The sequence below is a fragment of the Phyllobates terribilis genome, unplaced genomic scaffold, assembly GCF_046119375.1.
Source record: "Phyllobates terribilis strain yellow unplaced genomic scaffold, ASM4611937v1 Scaffold_74__1_contigs__length_7073193, whole genome shotgun sequence".
Taxonomy (NCBI): domain Eukaryota; kingdom Metazoa; phylum Chordata; class Amphibia; order Anura; family Dendrobatidae; genus Phyllobates; species Phyllobates terribilis.
This window is the reverse complement of record NW_027362834.1, coordinates 4,234,599-4,248,622: the sequence shown is the minus strand read 5'-3', so window position 1 is coordinate 4,248,622 and position 14,024 is coordinate 4,234,599. Positions and strand designations below refer to the sequence as shown.

The 14,024-nt window shown below is 45.6% G+C and overlaps 9 non-coding genes and 2 pseudogenes across 9 annotated transcripts; all 11 read left to right on the top strand.

Annotated features, from left to right (window-relative positions):
* The first annotated feature begins 93 nt into the window (after nt 1–93).
* Nucleotides 94–284, top strand: LOC141195506 (U2 spliceosomal RNA). The gene has a single exon (XR_012268093.1). It is a non-coding gene; the product is annotated as a U2 spliceosomal RNA (small nuclear RNA).
* Nucleotides 285–1,406: 1,122 nt separating this feature from the next.
* LOC141195505 (U2 spliceosomal RNA) lies at nt 1,407–1,597 on the top strand. Its single transcript, XR_012268092.1, has one exon. It is a non-coding gene; the product is annotated as a U2 spliceosomal RNA (small nuclear RNA).
* Nucleotides 1,598–2,719: 1,122 nt separating this feature from the next.
* On the top strand, nt 2,720–2,910 carry LOC141195504 (U2 spliceosomal RNA). Its single transcript, XR_012268091.1, has one exon. It is a non-coding gene; the product is annotated as a U2 spliceosomal RNA (small nuclear RNA).
* Nucleotides 2,911–4,029: 1,119 nt separating this feature from the next.
* LOC141195502 (U2 spliceosomal RNA) lies at nt 4,030–4,220 on the top strand. The gene has a single exon (XR_012268090.1). It is a non-coding gene; the product is annotated as a U2 spliceosomal RNA (small nuclear RNA).
* Nucleotides 4,221–5,341: 1,121 nt separating this feature from the next.
* Nucleotides 5,342–5,532, top strand: LOC141195501 (U2 spliceosomal RNA). Its single transcript, XR_012268089.1, has one exon. It is a non-coding gene; the product is annotated as a U2 spliceosomal RNA (small nuclear RNA).
* Nucleotides 5,533–6,651: 1,119 nt separating this feature from the next.
* Nucleotides 6,652–6,842, top strand: LOC141195500 (U2 spliceosomal RNA). The gene has a single exon (XR_012268088.1). It is a non-coding gene; the product is annotated as a U2 spliceosomal RNA (small nuclear RNA).
* A 1,120-nt stretch (nt 6,843–7,962) lies between these two features.
* Nucleotides 7,963–8,052, top strand: LOC141196542 (U2 spliceosomal RNA; annotated as a pseudogene).
* Nucleotides 8,053–8,854: 802 nt separating this feature from the next.
* On the top strand, nt 8,855–9,031 carry LOC141196375 (U2 spliceosomal RNA; annotated as a pseudogene).
* A 1,122-nt stretch (nt 9,032–10,153) lies between these two features.
* LOC141195499 (U2 spliceosomal RNA) lies at nt 10,154–10,344 on the top strand. The gene has a single exon (XR_012268087.1). It is a non-coding gene; the product is annotated as a U2 spliceosomal RNA (small nuclear RNA).
* A 1,121-nt stretch (nt 10,345–11,465) lies between these two features.
* Nucleotides 11,466–11,656, top strand: LOC141195498 (U2 spliceosomal RNA). Its single transcript, XR_012268086.1, has one exon. It is a non-coding gene; the product is annotated as a U2 spliceosomal RNA (small nuclear RNA).
* Nucleotides 11,657–12,777: 1,121 nt separating this feature from the next.
* Nucleotides 12,778–12,968, top strand: LOC141195496 (U2 spliceosomal RNA). Its single transcript, XR_012268084.1, has one exon. It is a non-coding gene; the product is annotated as a U2 spliceosomal RNA (small nuclear RNA).
* Nucleotides 12,969–14,024: the final 1,056 nt, after the last annotated feature.

Here is a 14,024-nt window from a genome sequence, read left to right as displayed (position 1 = left end):
CATGTCTTCTTAACGGGAGTCCAGGTGGCCATCTCCACAAATGGACTTTTCAGAATCCTTGGGTGGCACCGTAGTCGGAAACCAATTCTGGTTATCGCTTCTCGGCCTTTTGGCTAAGATCAAGTGTAGTATCTGTTCTTATCAGTTTAATATCTGATACGTCCCCTATCTGGGGACCATATATTAAATGGATTTTTAGAACAGGGAGATGGAAAAAGAGCTTGCTCTGTCCACTCCACGCATTGACCTGGTATTGCAGTATCTCCAGGACCGGTGCACCCCTTCTTTAATGCAGTTTCTAAAATCAGAAAGAATTGAATTCAATGCTTTTTGTTCATTTTGCTTGTTTGTCGGATTTTGGGATGGACTCTTTGGCTTTGCTTTTCTTCTCCTCATTGGATTTTTCATGTTAAAAGTTGCAGAAGCCAGATGACAAGCTCATTTTGGTTCAACTTCAGCAACTGTGCATTGCATTGCCATGTAATGTAATGTAATGCAATGCTATCTATCTAGCTCTCCCTCTATACTTCCTTTTGGATAAACAGACATATTAGGCAAGCATTTTGGAGCTTTCACCTAAATAACTACAGGTGGTGAGATAAGCTGCACAATATAATTGACCTTTCAGTATATTGTTGCACACACACCATCTATTTAGCAAATGCCCTTGTTATCAACAGCAGCCTTTTAAACTCACCTGAGCTAACAGGTATGTGAGCTGGTTACTCTGCTGCGCTTAAAATTTCTTTTTTGGTTTGCTACAATGCCTTTTCTGAAACGTTGTCTCCCTCTGCTGGAACACTGACTTCTTTCATTTAATGCCTGCAGACTATAAAAGAGAAACCAACCCAAAAAGTTTGGTTGATTAGTCTGTGGCATTCTTTTAAACTGTTGCTTATGGCGGTCTCTGTGAGCTTCTCAGTGACATTCAGCCATCCAGGTATCCCGCCTGCAGTAGACGGAATGTGGCAATGGAACGCTGGCTGCGCGTGTCATAATAGGCTCTGAGCCTTTATATACCTGCGCACAGCAGCAGCCACCTTCAGTCTGCTGCTGGACAGCCAGCAGCAGCAGCAGCAGGAGAGGTAATTAATCAGCAACCCTCCTGCTAAGGGTAGACAGCTGCTCGTTCCACCCCCCCCCCCCGCCTTAATTGGTTCTCCTCCCTTCCAACGGTGTTGAGGCGGGTGGGAACAGCCGGGGGTTGAGGGTACTGTGCTAAAAGAGGTGGAGTTATGCAGATCTAAAACGCGTGGATTGCAGCAGCAGCAAGCCGAAAAGTGCAGGCATGTGAGGGATCTAGAGGTTGACAGCATGTCTTCTTAACGGGAGTCCAGGTGGCCATCTCCACAAATGGACTTTTCAGAATCCTTGGGTGGCACCGTAGTCGGAAACCAATTCTGGTTATCGCTTCTCGGCCTTTTGGCTAAGATCAAGTGTAGTATCTGTTCTTATCAGTTTAATATCTGATACGTCCCCTATCTGGGGACCATATATTAAATGGATTTTTAGAACAGGGAGATGGAAAAAGAGCTTGCTCTGTCCACTCCACGCATTGACCTGGTATTGCAGTATCTCCAGGACCGGTGCACCCCTTCTTTAATGCAGTTTCTAAAATCAGAAAGAATTGAATTCAATGCTTTTTGTTCATTTTGCTTGTTTGTCGGATTTTGGGATGGACTCTTTGGCTTTGCTTTTCTTCTCCTCATTGGATTTTTCATGTTAAAAGTTGCACAAGCCAGATGACAAGCTCATTTTGGTTCAACTTCAGCAACTGTGCATTGCATTGCCATGTAATGTAATGTAATGCAATGCTATCTATCTAGCTCTCCCTCTATACTTCCTTTTGGATAAACAGACATATTAGGCAAGCATTTTGGAGCTTTCACCTAAATAACTACAGGTGGTGAGATAAGCTGCACAATATAATTGACCTTTCAGTATATTGTTGCACACACACCATCTATTTAGCAAATGCCCTTGTTATCAACAGCAGCCTTTTAAACTCACCTGAGCTAACAGGTATGTGAGCTGGTTACTCTGCTGCGCTTAAAATTTCTTTTTTGGTTTGCTACAATGCCTTTTCTGAAACGTTGTCTCCCTCTGCTGGAACACTGACTTCTTTCATTTAATGCCTGCAGACTATAAAAGAGAAACCAACCCAAAAAGTTTGGTTGATTAGTCTGTGGCATTCTTTTAAACTGTTGCTTATGGCGGTCTCTGTGAGCTTCTCAGTGACATTCAGCCATCCAGGTATCCCGCCTGCAGTAGACGGAATGTGGCAATGGAACGCTGGCTGCGCGTGTCATAATAGGCTCTGAGCCTTTATATACCTGCGCACAGCAGCAGCCACCTTCAGTCTGCTGCTGGACAGCCAGCAGCAGCAGCAGCAGGAGAGGTAATTAATCAGCAACCCTCCTGCTAAGGGTAGACAGCTGCTCGTTCCACCCCCCCCCCCCGCCTTAATTGGTTCTCCTCCCTTCCAACGGTGTTGAGGCGGGTGGGAACAGCCGGGGGTTGAGGGTACTGTGCTAAAAGAGGTGGAGTTATGCAGATCTAAAACGCGTGGATTGCAGCAGCAGCAAGCCGAAAAGTGCAGGCATGTGAGGGATCTAGAGGTTGACAGCATGTCTTCTTAACGGGAGTCCAGGTGGCCATCTCCACAAATGGACTTTTCAGAATCCTTGGGTGGCACCGTAGTCGGAAACCAATTCTGGTTATCGCTTCTCGGCCTTTTGGCTAAGATCAAGTGTAGTATCTGTTCTTATCAGTTTAATATCTGATACGTCCCCTATCTGGGGACCATATATTAAATGGATTTTTAGAACAGGGAGATGGAAAAAGAGCTTGCTCTGTCCACTCCACGCATTGACCTGGTATTGCAGTATCTCCAGGACCGGTGCACCCCTTCTTTAATGCAGTTTCTAAAATCAGAAAGAATTGAATTCAATGCTTTTTGTTCATTTTGCTTGTTTGTCGGATTTTGGGATGGACTCTTTGGCTTTGCTTTTCTTCTCCTCATTGGATTTTTCATGTTAAAAGTTGCAGAAGCCAGATGACAAGCTCATTTTGGTTCAACTTCAGCAACTGTGCATTGCATTGCCATGTAATGTAATGTAATGCAATGCTATCTATCTAGCTCTCCCTCTATACTTCCTTTTGGATAAACAGACATATTAGGCAAGCATTTTGGAGCTTTCACCTAAATAACTACAGGTGGTGAGATAAGCTGCACAATATAATTGACCTTTCAGTATATTGTTGCACACACACCATCTATTTAGCAAATGCCCTTGTTATCAACAGCAGCCTTTTAAACTCACCTGAGCTAACAGGTATGTGAGCTGGTTACTCTGCTGCGCTTAAAATTTCTTTTTTGGTTTGCTACAATGCCTTTTCTGAAACGTTGTCTCCCTCTGCTGGAACACTGACTTCTTTCATTTAATGCCTGCAGACTATAAAAGAGAAACCAACCCAAAAAGTTTGGTTGATTAGTCTGTGGCATTCTTTTAAACTGTTGCTTATGGCGGTCTCTGTGAGCTTCTCAGTGACATTCAGCCATCCAGGTATCCCGCCTGCAGTAGACGGAATGTGGCAATGGAACGCTGGCTGCGCGTGTCATAATAGGCTCTGAGCCTTTATATACCTGCGCACAGCAGCAGCCACCTTCAGTCTGCTGCTGGACAGCCAGCAGCAGCAGCAGCAGGAGAGGTAATTAATCAGCAACCCTCCTGCTAAGGGTAGACAGCTGCTCATTCCACCCCCCCCCGCCTTAATTGGTTCTCCTCCCTTCCAACGGTATTGAGGCGGGTGGGAACAGCCGGGGGTTGAGGGTACTGTGCTAAAAGAGGTGGAGTTATGCAGATCTAAAACGCGTGGATTGCAGCAGCAGCAAGCCGAAAAGTGCAGGCATGTGAGGGATCTAGAGGTTGACAGCATGTCTTCTTAACGGGAGTCCAGGTGGCCATCTCCACAAATGGACTTTTCAGAATCCTTGGGTGGCACCGTAGTCGGAAACCAATTCTGGTTATCGCTTCTCGGCCTTTTGGCTAAGATCAAGTGTAGTATCTGTTCTTATCAGTTTAATATCTGATACGTCCCCTATCTGGGGACCATATATTAAATGGATTTTTAGAACAGGGAGATGGAAAAAGAGCTTGCTCTGTCCACTCCACGCATTGACCTGGTATTGCAGTATCTCCAGGACCGGTGCACCCCTTCTTTAATGCAGTTTCTAAAATCAGAAAGAATTGAATTCAATGCTTTTTGTTCATTTTGCTTGTTTGTCGGATTTTGGGATGGACTCTTTGGCTTTGCTTTTCTTCTCCTCATTGGATTTTTCATGTTAAAAGTTGCAGAAGCCAGATGACAAGCTCATTTTGGTTCAACTTCAGCAACTGTGCATTGCATTGCCATGTAATGTAATGTAATGCAATGCTATCTATCTAGCTCTCCCTCTATACTTCCTTTTGGATAAACAGACATATTAGGCAAGCATTTTGGAGCTTTCACCTAAATAACTACAGGTGGTGAGATAAGCTGCACAATATAATTGACCTTTCAGTATATTGTTGCACACACACCATCTATTTAGCAAATGCCCTTGTTATCAACAGCAGCCTTTTAAACTCACCTGAGCTAACAGGTATGTGAGCTGGTTACTCTGCTGCGCTTAAAATTTCTTTTTTGGTTTGCTACAATGCCTTTTCTGAAACGTTGTCTCCCTCTGCTGGAACACTGACTTCTTTCATTTAATGCCTGCAGACTATAAAAGAGAAACCAACCCAAAAAGTTTGGTTGATTAGTCTGTGGCATTCTTTTAAACTGTTGCTTATGGCGGTCTCTGTGAGCTTCTCAGTGACATTCAGCCATCCAGGTATCCCGCCTGCAGTAGACGGAATGTGGCAATGGAACGCTGGCTGCGCGTGTCATAATAGGCTCTGAGCCTTTATATACCTGCGCACAGCAGCAGCCACCTTCAGTCTGCTGCTGGACAGCCAGCAGCAGCAGCAGCAGGAGAGGTAATTAATCAGCAACCCTCCTGCTAAGGGTAGACAGCTGCTCGTTCCACCCCCCCCCCCGCCTTAATTGGTTCTCCTCCCTTCCAACGGTGTTGAGGCGGGTGGGAACAGCCGGGGGTTGAGGGTACTGTGCTAAAAGAGGTGGAGTTATGCAGATCTAAAACGCGTGGATTGCAGCAGCAGCAAGCCGAAAAGTGCAGGCATGTGAGGGATCTAGAGGTTGACAGCATGTCTTCTTAACGGGAGTCCAGGTGGCCATCTCCACAAATGGACTTTTCAGAATCCTTGGGTGGCACCGTAGTCGGAAACCAATTCTGGTTATCGCTTCTCGGCCTTTTGGCTAAGATCAAGTGTAGTATCTGTTCTTATCAGTTTAATATCTGATACGTCCCCTATCTGGGGACCATATATTAAATGGATTTTTAGAACAGGGAGATGGAAAAAGAGCTTGCTCTGTCCACTCCACGCATTGACCTGGTATTGCAGTATCTCCAGGACCGGTGCACCCCTTCTTTAATGCAGTTTCTAAAATCAGAAAGAATTGAATTCAATGCTTTTTGTTCATTTTGCTTGTTTGTCGGATTTTGGGATGGACTCTTTGGCTTTGCTTTTCTTCTCCTCATTGGATTTTTCATGTTAAAAGTTGCAGAAGCCAGATGACAAGCTCATTTTGGTTCAACTTCAGCAACTGTGCATTGCATTGCCATGTAATGTAATGTAATGCAATGCTATCTATCTAGCTCTCCCTCTATACTTCCTTTTGGATAAACAGACATATTAGGCAAGCATTTTGGAGCTTTCACCTAAATAACTACAGGTGGTGAGATAAGCTGCACAATATAATTGACCTTTCAGTATATTGTTGCACACACACCATCTATTTAGCAAATGCCCTTGTTATCAACAGCAGCCTTTTAAACTCACCTGAGCTAACAGGTATGTGAGCTGGTTACTCTGCTGCGCTTAAAATTTCTTTTTTGGTTTGCTACAATGCCTTTTCTGAAACGTTGTCTCCCTCTGCTGGAACACTGACTTCTTTCATTTAATGCCTGCAGACTATAAAAGAGAAACCAACCCAAAAAGTTTGGTTGATTAGTCTGTGGCATTCTTTTAAACTGTTGCTTATGGCGGTCTCTGTGAGCTTCTCAGTGACATTCAGCCATCCAGGTATCCCGCCTGCAGTAGACGGAATGTGGCAATGGAACGCTGGCTGCGCGTGTCATAATAGGCTCTGAGCCTTTATATACCTGCGCACAGCAGCAGCCACCTTCAGTCTGCTGCTGGACAGCCAGCAGCAGCAGCAGCAGGAGAGGTAATTAATCAGCAACCCTCCTGCTAAGGGTAGACAGCTGCTCGTTCCACCCCCCCCCGCCTTAATTGGTTCTCCTCCCTTCCAACGGTGTTGAGGCGGGTGGGAACAGCCGGGGGTTGAGGGTACTGTGCTAAAAGAGGTGGAGTTATGCAGATCTAAAACGCGTGGATTGCAGCAGCAGCAAGCCGAAAAGTGCAGGCATGTGAGGGATCTAGAGGTTGACAGCATGTCTTCTTAACGGGAGTCCAGGTGGCCATCTCCACAAATGGACTTTTCAGAATCCTTGGGTGGCACCGTAGTCGGAAACCAATTCTGGTTATCGCTTCTCGGCCTTTTGGCTAAGATCAAGTGTAGTATCTGTTCTTATCAGTTTAATATCTGATACGTCCCCTATCTGGGGACCATATATTAAATGGATTTTTAGAACAGGGAGATGGAAAAAGAGCTTGCTCTGTCCACTCCACGCATTGACCTGGTATTGCAGTATCTCCAGGACCGGTGCACCCCTTCTTTAATGCAGTTTCTAAAATCAGAAAGAATTGAATTCAATGCTTTTTGTTCATTTTGCTTGTTTGTCGGATTTTGGGATGGACTCTTTGGCTTTGCTTTTCTTCTCCTCATTGGATTTTTCATGTTAAAAGTTGCAGAAGCCAGATGACAAGCTCATTTTGGTTCAACTTCAGCAACTGTGCATTGCATTGCCATGTAATGTAATGTAATGCAATGCTATCTATCTAGCTCTCCCTCTATACTTCCTTTTGGATAAACAGACATATTAGGCAAGCATTTTGGAGCTTTCACCTAAATAACTACAGGTGGTGAGATAAGCTGCACAATATAATTGACCTTTCAGTATATTGTTGCACACACACCATCTATTTAGCAAATGCCCTTGTTATCAACAGCAGCCTTTTAAACTCACCTGAGCTAACAGGTATGTGAGCTGGTTACTCTGCTGCGCTTAAAATTTCTTTTTTGGTTTGCTACAATGCCTTTTCTGAAACGTTGTCTCCCTCTGCTGGAACACTGACTTCTTTCATTTAATGCCTGCAGACTATAAAAGAGAAACCAACCCAAAAAGTTTGGTTGATTAGTCTGTGGCATTCTTTTAAACTGTTGCTTATGGCGGTCTCTGTGAGCTTCTCAGTGACATTCAGCCATCCAGGTATCCCGCCTGCAGTAGACGGAATGTGGCAATGGAACGCTGGCTGCGCGTGTCATAATAGGCTCTGAGCCTTTATATACCTGCGCACAGCAGCAGCCACCTTCAGTCTGCTGCTGGACAGCCAGCAGCAGCAGCAGCAGGAGAGGTAATTAATCAGCAACCCTCCTGCTAAGGGTAGACAGCTGCTCGTTCCACCTCCCCCCCGCCTTAATTGGTTCTCCTCCCTTCCAACGGTGTTGAGGCGGGTGGGAACAGCCGGGGGTTGAGGGTACTGTGCTAAAAGAGGTGGAGTTATGCAGATCTAAAACGCGTGGATTGCAGCAGCAGCAAGCCGAAAAGTGCAGGCATGTGAGGGATCTAGAGGTTGACAGCATGTCTTCTTAACGGGAGTCCAGGTGGCCATCTCCACAAATGGACTTTTCAGAATCCTTGGGTGGCACCGTAGTCGGAAACCAATTCTGGTTATCGCTTCTCGGCCTTTTGGCTAAGATCAAGTGTAGTATCTTTCGAAAAGGCGGTTTTGGATGTTGGCCGCCCTAGTAGATTGATACAATGCACACTGGGGTTTAGGCGCTTGTTAGTACGCCAGGTGGCTAATATAGTCATCTGGTGGAAAGCATGGCCCCCAGGATCGACGCCATAGGGCCGGGGAAGATTGAAAGCCCGAAGTGTGAAGTGCCCCAGGAGTGGTGACCCTGGGGTGCCTTAACTCACTGGGATTGGGAACCCCACTTGAGTTTATGGCACATTTGCACAAGCACTTCTTTTCACTCTTCTAGCACACACCCTTCTCCGGGTCTTCTGGCCTTAGGATGGGGAATTTTTTAAATTTCCGGTCGGAGGTCCGGTCAGTATTACACTGAAAACACCTTCACTATTTATTTTATTTATTATATTTTTGTCACTGTGTGTCACCTCTTCACGTGTGTCCACATGTCACTTGGATTTTGTCGGGATGCGGTTCCCTTATGGGTTCCTCTCTTGGCAGGTCTAGGGGGGGAGTGTGTGGCCATCAGGTTCCGCTCCCCCCTGAACCCCCCTGGCTCTCCTCTTTCGGGAGGAAAGCATTGTTGGCTCCCCTCTTCCGGGAGGGGAGCACAGTCTTTGGCTCCCAGTGCCTTGCTTGGGTGAGAACTCGGGCAGGTGCTGGGGGTAAGATTGAGTCGCCTCTGGCTTCGGCTGGAGGTGGCTATTTGTCCCTGTTCCTCGCTGTGGCCTTCTGGCTCGGAGGGACGGGGAATGGTTTGGGGGACCTTTCTCCTTTTGGAGAGGGTTTCAAGATGACCAGCATCCTAGTGCACTTTTTTTGTGGCACTTGTCACTTTTTTAAGCGCACTCGGGTTTAGTACACGAATTCGGGCTTTACAAAAAAAAAAAAAATCTGTTCTTATCAGTTTAATATCTGATACGTCCCCTATCTGGGGACCATATATTAAATGGATTTTTAGAACAGGGAGATGGAAAAAGAGCTTGCTCTGTCCACTCCACGCATTGACCTGGTATTGCAGTATCTCCAGGACCGGTGCACCCCTTCTTTAATGCAGTTTCTAAAATCAGAAAGAATTGAATTCAATGCTTTTTGTTCATTTTGCTTGTTTGTCGGATTTTGGGATGGACTCTTTGGCTTTGCTTTTCTTCTCCTCATTGGATTTTTCATGTTAAAAGTTGCAGAAGCCAGATGACAAGCTCATTTTGGTTCAACTTCAGCAACTGTGCATTGCATTGCCATGTAATGTAATGTAATGCAATGCTATCTATCTAGCTCTCCCTCTATACTTCCTTTTGGATAAACAGACATATTAGGCAAGCATTTTGGAGCTTTCACCTAAATAACTACAGGTGGTGAGATAAGCTGCACAATATAATTGACCTTTCAGTATATTGTTGCACACACACCATCTATTTAGCAAATGCCCTTGTTATCAACAGCAGCCTTTTAAACTCACCTGAGCTAACAGGTATGTGAGCTGGTTACTCTGCTGCGCTTAAAATTTCTTTTTTGGTTTGCTACAATGCCTTTTCTGAAACGTTGTCTCCCTCTGCTGGAACACTGACTTCTTTCATTTAATGCCTGCAGACTATAAAAGAGAAACCAACCCAAAAAGTTTGGTTGATTAGTCTGTGGCATTCTTTTAAACTGTTGCTTATGGCGGTCTCTGTGAGCTTCTCAGTGACATTCAGCCATCCAGGTATCCCGCCTGCAGTAGACGGAATGTGGCAATGGAACGCTGGCTGCGCGTGTCATAATAGGCTCTGAGCCTTTATATACCTGCGCACAGCAGCAGCCACCTTCAGTCTGCTGCTGGACAGCCAGCAGCAGCAGCAGCAGGAGAGGTAATTAATCAGCAACCCTCCTGCTAAGGGTAGACAGCTGCTCGTTCCACCCCCCCCCCCCGCCTTAATTGGTTCTCCTCCCTTCCAACGGTGTTGAGGCGGGTGGGAACAGCCGGGGGTTGAGGGTACTGTGCTAAAAGAGGTGGAGTTATGCAGATCTAAAACGCGTGGATTGCAGCAGCAGCAAGCCGAAAAGTGCAGGCATGTGAGGGATCTAGAGGTTGACAGCATGTCTTCTTAACGGGAGTCCAGGTGGCCATCTCCACAAATGGACTTTTCAGAATCCTTGGGTGGCACCGTAGTCGGAAACCAATTCTGGTTATCGCTTCTCGGCCTTTTGGCTAAGATCAAGTGTAGTATCTGTTCTTATCAGTTTAATATCTGATACGTCCCCTATCTGGGGACCATATATTAAATGGATTTTTAGAACAGGGAGATGGAAAAAGAGCTTGCTCTGTCCACTCCACGCATTGACCTGGTATTGCAGTATCTCCAGGACCGGTGCACCCCTTCTTTAATGCAGTTTCTAAAATCAGAAAGAATTGAATTCAATGCTTTTTGTTCATTTTGCTTGTTTGTCGGATTTTGGGATGGACTCTTTGGCTTTGCTTTTCTTCTCCTCATTGGATTTTTCATGTTAAAAGTTGCACAAGCCAGATGACAAGCTCATTTTGGTTCAACTTCAGCAACTGTGCATTGCATTGCCATGTAATGTAATGTAATGCAATGCTATCTATCTAGCTCTCCCTCTATACTTCCTTTTGGATAAACAGACATATTAGGCAAGCATTTTGGAGCTTTCACCTAAATAACTACAGGTGGTGAGATAAGCTGCACAATATAATTGACCTTTCAGTATATTGTTGCACACACACCATCTATTTAGCAAATGCCCTTGTTATCAACAGCAGCCTTTTAAACTCACCTGAGCTAACAGGTATGTGAGCTGGTTACTCTGCTGCGCTTAAAATTTCTTTTTTGGTTTGCTACAATGCCTTTTCTGAAACGTTGTCTCCCTCTGCTGGAACACTGACTTCTTTCATTTAATGCCTGCAGACTATAAAAGAGAAACCAACCCAAAAAGTTTGGTTGATTAGTCTGTGGCATTCTTTTAAACTGTTGCTTATGGCGGTCTCTGTGAGCTTCTCAGTGACATTCAGCCATCCAGGTATCCCGCCTGCAGTAGACGGAATGTGGCAATGGAACGCTGGCTGCGCGTGTCATAATAGGCTCTGAGCCTTTATATACCTGCGCACAGCAGCAGCCACCTTCAGTCTGCTGCTGGACAGCCAGCAGCAGCAGCAGCAGGAGAGGTAATTAATCAGCAACCCTCCTGCTAAGGGTAGACAGCTGCTCGTTCCACCCCCCCCCCCGCCTTAATTGGTTCTCCTCCCTTCCAACGGTGTTGAGGCGGGTGGGAACAGCCGGGGGTTGAGGGTACTGTGCTAAAAGAGGTGGAGTTATGCAGATCTAAAACGCGTGGATTGCAGCAGCAGCAAGCCGAAAAGTGCAGGCATGTGAGGGATCTAGAGGTTGACAGCATGTCTTCTTAACGGGAGTCCAGGTGGCCATCTCCACAAATGGACTTTTCAGAATCCTTGGGTGGCACCGTAGTCGGAAACCAATTCTGGTTATCGCTTCTCGGCCTTTTGGCTAAGATCAAGTGTAGTATCTGTTCTTATCAGTTTAATATCTGATACGTCCCCTATCTGGGGACCATATATTAAATGGATTTTTAGAACAGGGAGATGGAAAAAGAGCTTGCTCTGTCCACTCCACGCATTGACCTGGTATTGCAGTATCTCCAGGACCGGTGCACCCCTTCTTTAATGCAGTTTCTAAAATCAGAAAGAATTGAATTCAATGCTTTTTGTTCATTTTGCTTGTTTGTCGGATTTTGGGATGGACTCTTTGGCTTTGCTTTTCTTCTCCTCATTGGATTTTTCATGTTAAAAGTTGCAGAAGCCAGATGACAAGCTCATTTTGGTTCAACTTCAGCAACTGTGCATTGCATTGCCATGTAATGTAATGTAATGCAATGCTATCTATCTAGCTCTCCCTCTATACTTCCTTTTGGATAAACAGACATATTAGGCAAGCATTTTGGAGCTTTCACCTAAATAACTACAGGTGGTGAGATAAGCTGCACAATATAATTGACCTTTCAGTATATTGTTGCACACACACCATCTATTTAGCAAATGCCCTTGTTATCAACAGCAGCCTTTTAAACTCACCTGAGCTAACAGGTATGTGAGCTGGTTACTCTGCTGCGCTTAAAATTTCTTTTTTGGTTTGCTACAATGCCTTTTCTGAAACGTTGTCTCCCTCTGCTGGAACACTGACTTCTTTCATTTAATGCCTGCAGAATATAAAAGAGAAACCAACCCAAAAAGTTTGGTTGATTAGTCTGTGGCATTCTTTTAAACTGTTGCTTATGGCGGTCTCTGTGAGCTTCTCAGTGACATTCAGCCATCCAGGTATCCCGCCTGCAGTAGACGGAATGTGGCAATGGAACGCTGGCTGCGCGTGTCATAATAGGCTCTGAGCCTTTATATACCTGCGCACAGCAGCAGCCACCTTCAGTCTGCTGCTGGACAGCCAGCAGCAGCAGCAGCAGGAGAGGTAATTAATCAGCAACCCTCCTGCTAAGGGTAGACAGCTGCTCGTTCCACCCCCCCCCCCGCCTTAATTGGTTCTCCTCCCTTCCAACGGTGTTGAGGCGGGTGGGAACAGCCGGGGGTTGAGGGTACTGTGCTAAAAGAGGTGGAGTTATGCAGATCTAAAACGCGTGGATTGCAGCAGCAGCAAGCCGAAAAGTGCAGGCATGTGAGGGATCTAGAGGTTGACAGCATGTCTTCTTAACGGGAGTCCAGGTGGCCATCTCCACAAATGGACTTTTCAGAATCCTTGGGTGGCACCGTAGTCGGAAACCAATTCTGGTTATCGCTTCTCGGCCTTTTGGCTAAGATCAAGTGTAGTATCTGTTCTTATCAGTTTAATATCTGATACGTCCCCTATCTGGGGACCATATATTAAATGGATTTTTAGAACAGGGAGATGGAAAAAGAGCTTGCTCTGTCCACTCCACGCATTGACCTGGTATTGCAGTATCTCCAGGACCGGTGCACCCCTTCTTTAATGCAGTTTCTAAAATCAGAAAGAATTGAATTCAATGCTTTTTGTTCATTTTGCTTGTTTGTCGGATTTTGGGATGGACTCTTTGGCTTTGCTTTTCTTCTCCTCATTGGATTTTTCATGTTAAAAGTTGCAGAAGCCAGATGACAAGCTCATTTTGGTTCAACTTCAGCAACTGTGCATTGCATTGCCATGTAATGTAATGTAATGCAATGCTATCTATCTAGCTCTCCCTCTATACTTCCTTTTGGATAAACAGACATATTAGGCAAGCATTTTGGAGCTTTCACCTAAATAACTACAGGTGGTGAGATAAGCTGCACAATATAATTGACCTTTCAGTATATTGTTGCACACACACCATCTATTTAGCAAATGCCCTTGTTATCAACAGCAGCCTTTTAAACTCACCTGAGCTAACAGGTATGTGAGCTGGTTACTCTGCTGCGCTTAAAATTTCTTTTTTGGTTTGCTACAATGCCTTTTCTGAAACGTTGTCTCCCTCTGCTGGAACACTGACTTCTTTCATTTAATGCCTGCAGACTATAAAAGAGAAACCAACCCAAAAAGTTTGGTTGATTAGTCTGTGGCATTCTTTTAAACTGTTGCTTATGGCGGTCTCTGTGAGCTTCTCAGTGACATTCAGCCATCCAGGTATCCCGCCTGCAGTAGACGGAATGTGGCAATGGAACGCTGGCTGCGCGTGTCATAATAGGCTCTGAGCCTTTATATACCTGCGCACAGCAGCAGCCACCTTCAGTCTGCTGCTGGACAGCCAGCAGCAGCAGCAGCAGGAGAGGTAATTAATCAGCAACCCTCCTGCTAAGGGTAGACAGCTGCTCGTTCCACCCCCCCCCCCCGCCTTAATTGGTTCTCCTCCCTTCCAACGGTGTTGAGGCGGGTGGGAACAGCCGGGGGTTGAGGGTACTGTGCTAAAAGAGGTGGAGTTATGCAGATCTAAAACGCGTGGATTGCAGCAGCAGCAAGCCGAAAAGTGCAGGCATGTGAGGGATCTAGAGGTTGACAGCATGTCTTCTTAACGGGAGTCCAGGTG